The sequence below is a fragment of the Lampetra fluviatilis genome, chromosome 72 (genome assembly GCF_964198595.1).
Source record: "Lampetra fluviatilis chromosome 72, kcLamFluv1.1, whole genome shotgun sequence".
In the NCBI taxonomy this organism is placed as follows: Eukaryota; Metazoa; Chordata; class Hyperoartia; order Petromyzontiformes; family Petromyzontidae; genus Lampetra; species Lampetra fluviatilis.
The window spans coordinates 212501-222500 of NC_136346.1; the positions used below are offsets into that span (position 1 = coordinate 212501).

The window sequence follows — 10000 nt, forward strand, 5'->3', positions numbered from 1 at the left end:
TGTGTGAGTCTGAGTCTCTGTGTGAGTCTGTGGGTCTCTGTGTGAGTCTATGAGTCTCTGTGTGAGTCTGTGGGTCTCTGTGTGAGTCTATGGGTATCTGTGTGAGTCTGAGTGTCTGTGTGAGTCTGTGTGAGTCTGTGGGTCTCTGTGTGAGTCTGTGGGTCTCTGTGTGAGTCTGTGTGAGTCTGTGGATTCTCATGTCTCCGCAGCTCCAAGTCTGAGTTTGAGTTCTGGCTGTGAGTCTGTGTGAGTCTGTGGGTTTTTGTGTGAGTCTATGAGTCTCTGTGTGAGTCTATGGGTCTCTGTGTGAGTCTGTGGGTCTCTGTGTGAGTCTGTGTGAGTCTGTGGGTCTCTGTGTGAGTCTGTGTGAGTCTGTGGGTCTCTGTGTGAGTCTGTGAGTCTGTGGGTCTCTGTGTGAGTCTGTGTGAGTCTATGGATTCTCATGTCTCCGCAGCTCCAAGTCTGAGTTTGAGTTCTGGCTGTGAGTCTGTGTGAGTCTATGGGTCTCTGTGTGAGTCTGTGAGTCTGAGCCTCTGTGTGAGTCTGTGTGAGTCTATGGATTCTCATGTCTCCGCAGCTCCAAGTCTGAGTTTGAGTTCTGGCTGTGAGTCTGTGTGAGTCTGTGGGTCTTTGTGTGAGTCTATGAGTCTCTGTGTGAGTCTATGGGTCTCTGTGTGAGTCTGTGGGTCTCTGTGTGAGTCTGTGTGAGTCTGTGGGTCTCTGTGTGAGTCTGTGTGAGTCTGTGGGTCTCTGTGTGAGTCTGTGAGTCTGTGGGTCTCTGTGTGAGTCTGTGTGAGTCTATGGATTCTCATGTCTCCGCAGCTCCAAGTCTGAGTTTGAGTTCTGGCTGTGAGTCTGTGTGAGTCTATGGGTCTCTGTGTGAGTCTGTGTGAGTCTATGGATTCGCATGTCTCCGCAGCTCCAAGTCTGAGTTTGAGTTCTGGCTGTGAGTCTGTGTGAGTCTGTGGGTCTTTGTGTGAGTCTATGAGTCTCTGTGTGAGTCTATGGGTCTCTGTGTGAGTCTGTGGGTCTCTGTGTGAGTCTGTGTGAGTCTGTGGGTCTCTGTGTGAGTCTGTGTGAGTCTATGGGTCTCTGTGTGAGTCTGTGTGAGTCTATGGGTCTCTGTGTGAGTCTGTGTGAGTCTATGGGTCTCTGTGTGAGTCTATGGGTCTCTGTGTGAGTCTGTGGGTCTCTGTGTGAGTCTGTGTGAGTCTGTGGGTCTCTGTGTGAGTCTGAGCCTCTGTGTGAGTCTGTGTGAGTCTATGGATTCTCATGTCTCTGCAGCTCCAAGTCTGAGTTTGAGTTCTGGCTGTGAGTCTGTGTGAGTCTGTGGGTCTCTGTGTGGTGAGTCTGTGTGAGTCTGTGGGTCTCTGTGTGAGTCTATGGGTCTCTGTGTGAGTCTGTGTGAGTCTGTGGGTCTCTGTGTGAGTCAATGGGTCTCTGTGTGAGTCTGTGTGAGTCTGTGGGTCTCTGTGTGAGTCTATGAGTCTCTGTGTGAGTCTGTGTGAGTCTATGGGTCTCTGTGTGAGTCTGTGTGAGTCTATGGGTCTCTGTGTGAGTCTATGGGTCTCTGTGTGAGTCTGTGTGAGTCTATGGGTCTCTGTGTGAGTCTGTGTGAGTCTATGGGTCTCTGTGTGAGTCTATGGGTCTCTGTGTAAGTCTGTGGGTCTCTGTGTGAGTCTGTGTGAGTCTGTGGGTCTCTGTGTGAGTCTGAGCCTCTGTGTGAGTCTGTGTGAGTCTATGGATTCTCATGTCTCTGCAGCTCCAAGTCTGAGTTTGAGTTCTGGCTGTGAGTCTGTGTGAGTCTGTGGGTCTCTGTGTGGTGAGTCTGTGTGAGTCTGTGGGTCTCTGTGTGAGTCTATGGGTCTCTGTGTGAGTCTGTGTGAGTCTGTGGGTCTCTGTGTGAGTCAATGGGTCTCTGTGTGAGTCTGTGTGAGTCTGTGGGTCTCTGTGTGAGTCTATGAGTCTCTGTGTGAGTCTGTGTGAGTCTGTGGGTCTCTGTGTGAGTCTGTGTGAGTCTGTGGGTCTCTGTGTGAGTCTGAGTCTCTGTGTGAGTCTGTGTGAGTCTATGGATTCTCATGTCTCTGCAGCTCCAAGTCTGAGTTTGAGTTCTGGCTGTGAGTCTGTGTGAGTCTGTGGGTCTCTGTGTGAGTGAGTCTGTGAGTCTCTGTGTGAGTCTATGGATTCTCATGTCTCTGCAGCTCCAAGTCTGAGTTTGAGTTCTGGCTGTGAGTCTGTGTGGGTCTGTGGGTCTCTGTGTGAGTCTATCGGTCTCTGTGTGAGTCTGTGGGTCTCTGTGTGAGTCTGTGGTTCTCTGTGTGATGAGTCTGTGGGTCTCTGTGTGAGTCTGTGGGTCTCTGTGTGAGTCTGTGTGAGTCTGTGTGAGTCTATGAGTCTCTGTGTGAGTCTATGGGTCTCTGTGTGAGTCTGTGGGTCTCTGTGGATCTCTGTGTGAGTCTGAGTCTCTGTGTGAGTCTGTGTGAGTCTGTGGGTCTCTGTGTGAGTCTGTGGGTCTCTGTGTGAGTCTATGGGTCTCTGTGTGAGTCTGTGTGAGTCTGTGGGTCTCTGTGTGAGTCTATGGATTATCATGCCTCTGCAGCTCCAAGTCCGAGTTTGAGTTCTGGCTGTGAGTCTGTGTGAGTCTGTGGGTCTCTGTGTGAGTCTGAGTCTCTGTGTGAGTCTGTGGGTCTCTGTGTGAGTCTATGAGTCTCTGTGTGAGTCTCTGTGTGAGTCTGAGTCTCTGTGAGTCTGTGGGTCTCTGTGTGAGTCTATGAGTCTCTGTGTGAGTCTGTGGGTCTCTGTGTGAGTCTATGAGTCTCTGTGTGAGTCTGTGGGTTTCTGTGTGAGTCTATGAGTCTCTGTGTGAGTCTGTGGGTCTCTGTGTGAGTCTATGGGTATCTGTGTGAGTCTGAGTGTCTGTGTGAGTCTGTGGGTCTCTGTGTGAGTCTGTGGGTCTCTGTGTGAGTCTGTGTGAGTCTGTGGATTCTCATGTCTCCGCAGCTCCAAGTCTGAGTTTGAGTTCTGGCTGTGAGTCTGTGTGAGTCTGTGGGTCTTTGTGTGAGTCTATGAGTCTCTGTGTGAGTCTATGGGTCTCTGTGTGAGTCTGTGGGTCTCTGTGTGAGTCTGTGTGAGTCTGTGGGTCTCTGTGTGAGTCTGTGTGAGTCTGTGGGTCTCTGTGTGAGTCTGTGAGTCTGTGGGTCTCTGTGTGAGTCTGTGTGAGTCTATGGATTCTCATGTCTCCGCAGCTCCAAGTCTGAGTTTGAGTTCTGGCTGTGAGTCTGTGTGAGTCTATGGGTCTCTGTGTGAGTCTGTGTGAGTCTGAGCCTCTGTGTGAGTCTGTGTGAGTCTATGGATTCGCATGTCTCCGCAGCTCCAAGTCTGAGTTTGAGTTCTGGCTGTGAGTCTGTGTGAGTCTATGAGTCTCTGTGTGAGTCTCTGTGTGAGTCTGAGTCTCTGTGTGAGTTTGTGGGTCTCTGTGTGAGTCTATGAGTCTCTGTGTGAGTCTGTGGGTCTCTGTGTGAGTCTATGAGTCTCTGTGTGAGTCTGTGGGTCTCTGTGTGAGTCTATGAGTCTCTGTGTGAGTCTGTGGGTCTCTGTGTGAGTCTGTGAGTCTGTGGGTCTCTGTGTGAGTCTGTGTGAGTCTATGGATTCTCATGTCTCCGCAGCTCCAAGTCTGAGTTTGAGTTCTGGCTGTGAGTCTGTGTGAGTCTATGGGTCTCTGTGTGAGTCTGTGAGTCTGAGCCTCTGTGTGAGTCTGTGTGAGTCTATGGATTCTCATGTCTCCGCAGCTCCAAGTCTGAGTTTGAGTTCTGGCTGTGAGTCTGTGTGAGTCTGTGGGTCTTTGTGTGAGTCTATGAGTCTCTGTGTGAGTCTATGAGTCTGTGTGAGTCTGTGGGTCTTTGTGTGAGTCTATGAGTCTCTGTGTGAGTCTATGGGTCTCTGTGTGAGTCTGGGTCTCTGTGTGAGTCTGTGTGAGTCTGTGGGTCTCTGTGTGAGTCTGTGTGAGTCTATGGGTCTCTGTGTGAGTCTGTGTGAGTCTATGGGTCTCTGTGTGAGTCTGTGTGAGTCTATGGGTCTCTGTGTGAGTCTATGGGTCTCTGTGTGAGTCTGTGGGTCTCTGTGAGTCTGTGTGAGTCTGTGGGTCTCTGTGTGAGTCTGAGCCTCTGTGTGAGTCTGTGTGAGTCTATGGATTCTCATGTCTCTGCAGCTCCAAGTCTGAGTTTGAGTTCTGGCTGTGAGTCTGTGTGAGTCTGTGGGTCTCTGTGTGGTGAGTCTGTGTGAGTCTGTGGGTCTCTGTGTGAGTCTATGAGTCTCTGTGTGAGTCTCTGTGTGAGTCTGAGTCTCTGTGAGTCTGTGGGTCTCTGTGTGAGTCTATGAGTCTCTGTGTGAGTCTGTGGGTCTCTGTGTGAGTCTATGAGTCTCTGTGTGAGTCTGTGGGTCTCTGTGTGAGTCTATGAGTCTCTGTGTGAGTCTGTGGGTCTCTGTGTGAGTCTATGGGTATCTGTGTGAGTCTGAGTGTCTTTGTGAGTCTGTGTGAGTCTGTGGGTCTCTGTGTGAGTCTGTGGGTCTCTGTGTGAGTCTGTGTGAGTCTGTGGATTCTCATGTCTCCGCAGCTCCAAGTCTGAGTTTGAGTTCTGGCTGTGAGTCTGTGTGAGTCTGTGGGTCTTTGTGTGAGTCTATGAGTCTCTGTGTGAGTCTATGGGTCTCTGTGTGAGTCTGTGGGTCTCTGTGTGAGTCTGTGTGAGTCTGTGGGTCTCTGTGTGAGTCTGTGTGAGTCTGTGGGTCTCTGTGTGAGTCTGTGAGTCTGTGGGTCTCTGTGTGAGTCTGTGTGAGTCTATGGATTCTCATGTCTCCGCAGCTCCAAGTCTGAGTTTGAGTTCTGGCTGTGAGTCTGTGTGAGTCTATGGGTCTCTGTGTGAGTCTGTGTGAGTCTGAGCCTCTGTGTGAGTCTGTGTGAGTCTATGGATTCGCATGTCTCCGCAGCTCCAAGTCTGAGTTTGAGTTCTGGCTGTGAGTCTGTGTGAGTCTATGAGTCTCTGTGTGAGTCTCTGTGTGAGTCTGAGTCTCTGTGTGAGTCTGTGGGTCTCTGTGTGAGTCTATGAGTCTCTGTGTGAGTCTGTGGGTCTCTGTGTGAGTCTATGAGTCTCTGTGTGAGTCTGTGGGTCTCTGTGTGAGTCTATGAGTCTCTGTGTGAGTCTGTGGGTCTCTGTGTGAGTCTATGGGTATCTGTGTGAGTCTGAGTGTCTGTGTGAGTCTGTGAGTCTGTGGGTCTCTGTGTGAGTCTGTGGGTCTCTGTGTGAGTCTGTGTGAGTCTGTGGATTCTCATGTCTCCGCAGCTCCAAGTCTGAGTTTGAGTTCTGGCTGTGAGTCTGTGTGAGTCTGTGGGTCTTTGTGTGAGTCTATGAGTCTCTGTGTGAGTCTATGGGTCTCTGTGTGAGTCTGTGGGTCTCTGTGTGAGTCTGTGTGAGTCTGTGGGTCTCTGTGTGAGTCTGTGTGAGTCTGTGGGTCTGTGTGTGAGTCTGTGAGTCTGTGGGTCTCTGTGTGAGTCTGTGTGAGTCTATGGATTCTCATGTCTCCGCAGCTCCAAGTCTGAGTTTGAGTTCTGGCTGTGAGTCTGTGTGAGTCTATGGGTCTCTGTGTGAGTCTGTGAGTCTGAGCCTCTGTGTGAGTCTGTGTGAGTCTATGGATTCTCATGTCTCCGCAGCTCCAAGTCTGAGTTTGAGTTCTGGCTGTGAGTCTGTGTGAGTCTGTGGGTCTTTGTGTGAGTCTATGAGTCTCTGTGTGAGTCTATGAGTCTCTGTGTGAGTCTGTGGGTCTTTGTGTGAGTCTATGAGTCTCTGTGTGAGTCTATGGGTCTCTGTGTGAGTCTGGGTCTCTGTGTGAGTCTGTGTGAGTCTGTGGGTCTCTGTGTGAGTCTGTGTGAGTCTATGGGTCTCTGTGTGAGTCTGTGTGAGTCTATGGGTCTCTGTGTGAGTCTGTGTGAGTCTATGGGTCTCTGTGTGAGTCTATGGGTCTCTGTGTGAGTCTGTGGGTCTCTGTGTGAGTCTGTGTGAGTCTGTGGGTCTCTGTGTGAGTCTGAGCCTCTGTGTGAGTCTGTGTGAGTCTATGGATTCTCATGTCTCTGCAGCTCCAAGTCTGAGTTTGAGTTCTGGCTGTGAGTCTGTGTGAGTCTGTGGGTCTCTGTGTGGTGAGTCTGTGTGAGTCTGTGGGTCTCTGTGTGAGTCTATGGGTCTCTGTGTGAGTCTGTGTGAGTCTGTGGGTCTCTGTGTGAGTCAATGGGTCTCTGTGTGAGTCTGTGTGAGTCTGTGGGTCTCTGTGTGAGTCTATGAGTCTCTGTGTGAGTCTGTGTGAGTCTGTGGGTCTCTGTGTGAGTCTGTGTGAGTCTGTGGGTCTCTGTGTGAGTCTGAGTCTCTGTGTGAGTCTGTGTGAGTCTATGGATTCTCATGTCTCTGCAGCTCCAAGTCTGAGTTTGAGTTCTGGCTGTGAGTCTGTGTGAGTCTGTGGGTCTCTGTGTGAGTGAGTCTGTGAGTCTCTGTGTGAGTCTATGGATTCTCATGTCTCTGCAGCTCCAAGTCTGAGTTCTGGCTGTGAGTCTGTGTGGGTCTGTGGGTCTCTGTGTGAGTCTATGGGTCTCTGTGTGAGTTTGTGGGTCTCTGTGTGAGTCTGTGGGTCTCTGTGTGATGAGTCTGTGGGTCTCTGTGTGAGTCTGTGGGTCTCTGTGTGAGTCTGTGTGAGTCTGTGTGAGTCTATGAGTCTCTGTGTGAGTCTATGGGTCTCTGTGTGAGTCTATGAGTCTCTGTGTGAGTCTGTGTGAGTCTGTGGGTCTCTGTGTGAGTCTGTGGGTCTCTGTGTGAGTCTATGGGTCTCTGTGTGAGTCTGTGTGAGTCTGTGGGTCTCTGTGTGAGTCTATGAGTCTCTGTGTGAGTCTGTGGGTCTCTGTGTGAGTCTATGAGTCTCTGTGTGAGTCTCTGTGTGAGTCTGAGTCTCTGTGTGAGTCTGTGGGTCTCTGTGTGAGTCTATGAGTCTCTGTGTGAGTCTGTGGGTCTCTGTGTGAGTCTATGAGTCTCTGTGTGAGTCTGTGGGTCTCTGTGTGAGTCTATGAGTCTCTGTGTGAGTCTGTGGGTCTCTGTGTGAGTCTATGGGTATCTGTGTGAGTCTGAGTGTCTGTGTGAGTCTGTGTGAGTCTGTGGGTCTCTGTGTGAGTCTGTGGGTCTCTGTGTGAGTCTGTGTGAGTCTGTGGATTCTCATGTCTCCGCAGCTCCAAGTCTGAGTTTGAGTTCTGGCTGTGAGTCTGTGTGAGTCTGTGGGTCTTTGTGTGAGTCTATGAGTCTCTGTGTGAGTCTATGGGTCTCTGTGTGAGTCTGTGGGTCTCTGTGTGAGTCTGTGTGAGTCTGTGGGTCTCTGTGTGAGTCTGTGTGAGTCTGTGGGTCTCTGTGTGAGTCTGTGAGTCTGTGGGTCTCTATGGATTCGCATGTCTCCGCAGCTGAGTCTGTGTGAGTCTATGGATTCTCATGTCTCCGCAGCTCCAAGTCTGAGTTTGAGTTCTGGCTGTGAGTCTGTGTGAGTCTATGGGTCTCTGTGTGAGTCTGTGTGAGTCTGAGCCTCTGTGTGAGTCTGTGTGAGTCTATGGATTCGCATGTCTCCGCAGCTCCAAGTCTGAGTTTGAGTTCTGGCTGTGAGTCTGTGTGAGTCTGTGGGTCTTTGTGTGAGTCTATGAGTCTCTGTGTGAGTCTATGGGTCTCTGTGTGAGTCTGTGGGTCTCTGTGTGAGTCTGTGTGAGTCTGTGGGTCTCTGTGTGAGTCTGTGTGAGTCTATGGGTCTCTGTGTGAGTCTGTGTGAGTCTATGGGTCTCTGTGTGAGTCTGTGTGAGTCTATGGGTCTCTGTGTGAGTCTATGGGTCTCTGTGTGAGTCTGTGGGTCTCTGTGTGAGTCTGTGTGAGTCTGTGGGTCTCTGTGTGAGTCTGAGCCTCTGTGTGAGTCTGTGTGAGTCTATGGATTCTCATGTCTCTGCAGCTCCAAGTCTGAGTTTGAGTTCTGGCTGTGAGTCTGTGTGAGTCTGTGGGTCTCTGTGTGAGTCTGTGTGAGTCTGAGCCTCTGTGTGAGTCTGTGTGAGTCTATGGATTCTCATGTCTCCGCAGCTCCAAGTCTGAGTTTGAGTTCTGGCTGTGAGTCTGTGTGAGTCTGTGGGTCTTTGTGTGAGTCTATGAGTCTCTGTGTGAGTCTGTGGGTCTCTGTGTGAGTCTGATTCTCTGTGTGAGTCTGTGTGAGTCTATGGGTCTCTGTGTGAGTCTGTGTGAGTCTATGGGTCTCTGTGTGAGTCTGTGTGAGTCTATGGGTCTCTGTATGAGTCTATGAGTCTCTGTGTGAGTATGTGGGTCTCTGTGTGAGTCTGTGTGAGTCTGTGGGTCTCTGTGTGAGTCTGTGTGAGTCTATGGGTCTCTGTGTGAGTCTGTGTGAGTCTATGGGTCTCTGTGTGAGTCTGTGTGAGTCTATGGATTCTCATGTCTCCGCAGCTCCAAGTCTGAGTTTGAGTTCTGGCTGTGAGTCTGTGTGAGTCTGTGGGTCTTTGTGTGAGTCTATGAGTCTCTGTGTGAGTCTATGGGTCTCTGTGTGAGTCTGTGGGTCTCTGTGTGAGTCTGTGAGTCTGTGGGTCTCTGTGTGAGTCTGTGTGAGTCTATGGATTCTCATGTCTCCGCAGCTCCAAGTCTGAGTTTGAGTTCTGGCTGTGAGTCTGTGTGAGTCTGTGGGTCTTTGTGTGAGTCTGTGTGAGTCTGAGCCTCTGTGTGAGTCTGTGTGAGTCTATGGATTCGCATGTCTCCGCAGCTCCAAGTCTGAGTTTGAGTTCTGGCTGTGAGTCTGTGTGAGTCTGTGGGTCTTTGTGTGAGTCTATGAGTCTCTGTGTGAGTCTATGGGTCTCTGTGTGAGTCTGTGGGTCTCTGTGTGAGTCTGTGTGAGTCTGTGGGTCTCTGTGTGAGTCTGTGTGAGTCTATGGGTCTCTGTGTGAGTCTGTGTGAGTCTATGGGTCTCTGTGTGAGTCTGTGTGAGTCTATGGGTCTCTGTGTGAGTCTATGGGTCTCTGTGTGAGTCTGTGGGTCTCTGTGTGAGTCTGTGTGAGTCTGTGGGTCTCTGTGTGAGTCTGTGAGTCTGTGGGTCTCTGTGTGAGTCTGTGTGAGTCTATGGATTCTCATGTCTCTGCAGCTCCAAGTCTGAGTTTGAGTTCTGGCTGTGAGTCTGTGTGAGTCTGTGGGTCTCTGTGTGAGTCTGTGTGAGTCTGAGCCTCTGTGTGAGTCTGTGTGAGTCTATGGATTCTCATGTCTCCGCAGCTCCAAGTCTGAGTTTGAGTTCTGGCTGTGAGTCTGTGGGTCTTTGTGTGAGTCTATGAGTCTCTGTGTGAGTCTGTGGGTCTCTGTGTGAGTCTGATTCTCTGTGTGAGTCTGTGTGAGTCTATGGGTCTCTGTGTGAGTCTGTGTGAGTCTATGGGTCTCTGTGTGAGTCTGTGTGAGTCTATGGGTCTCTGTGTGAGTCTATGAGTCTCTGTGTGAGTATGTGGGTCTCTGTGTGAGTCTGTGTGAGTCTGTGGGTCTCTGTGTGAGTCTGTGTGAGTCTATGGGTCTCTGTGTGAGTCTGTGTGAGTCTATGGGTCTCTGTGTGAGTCTGTGTGAGTCTATGGATTCTCATGTCTCCGCAGCTCCAAGTCTGAGTTTGAGTTCTGGCTGTGAGTCTGTGTGAGTCTGTGGGTCTTTGTGTGAGTCTATGAGTCTCTGTGTGAGTCTATGGGTCTCTGTGTGAGTCTGTGGGTCTCTGTGTGAGTCTGTGTGAGTCTGTGGGTCTCTGTGTGAGTCTGTGTGAGTCTATGGATTCTCATGTCTCCGCAGCTCCAAGTCTGAGTTTGAGTTCTGGCTGTGAGTCTGTGTGAGTCTGTGGGTCTTTGTGTGAGTCTATGAGTCTCTGTGTGAGTCTATGGGTCTCTGTGTGAGTCTGTGGGTCTCTGTGTGAGTCT

At 50.7% G+C, this 10000-nt stretch overlaps 1 protein-coding gene across 2 annotated transcripts in view; it reads left to right on the top strand.

Moving 5' to 3' along the window:
* The window catches only part of LOC144953134 (ceroid-lipofuscinosis neuronal protein 6-like), a 30576-nt gene that overhangs the window by 7604 nt on the left and 12972 nt on the right, over nucleotides 1-10000 (top strand). The gene's annotated exons all lie outside the window — the stretch shown is intronic.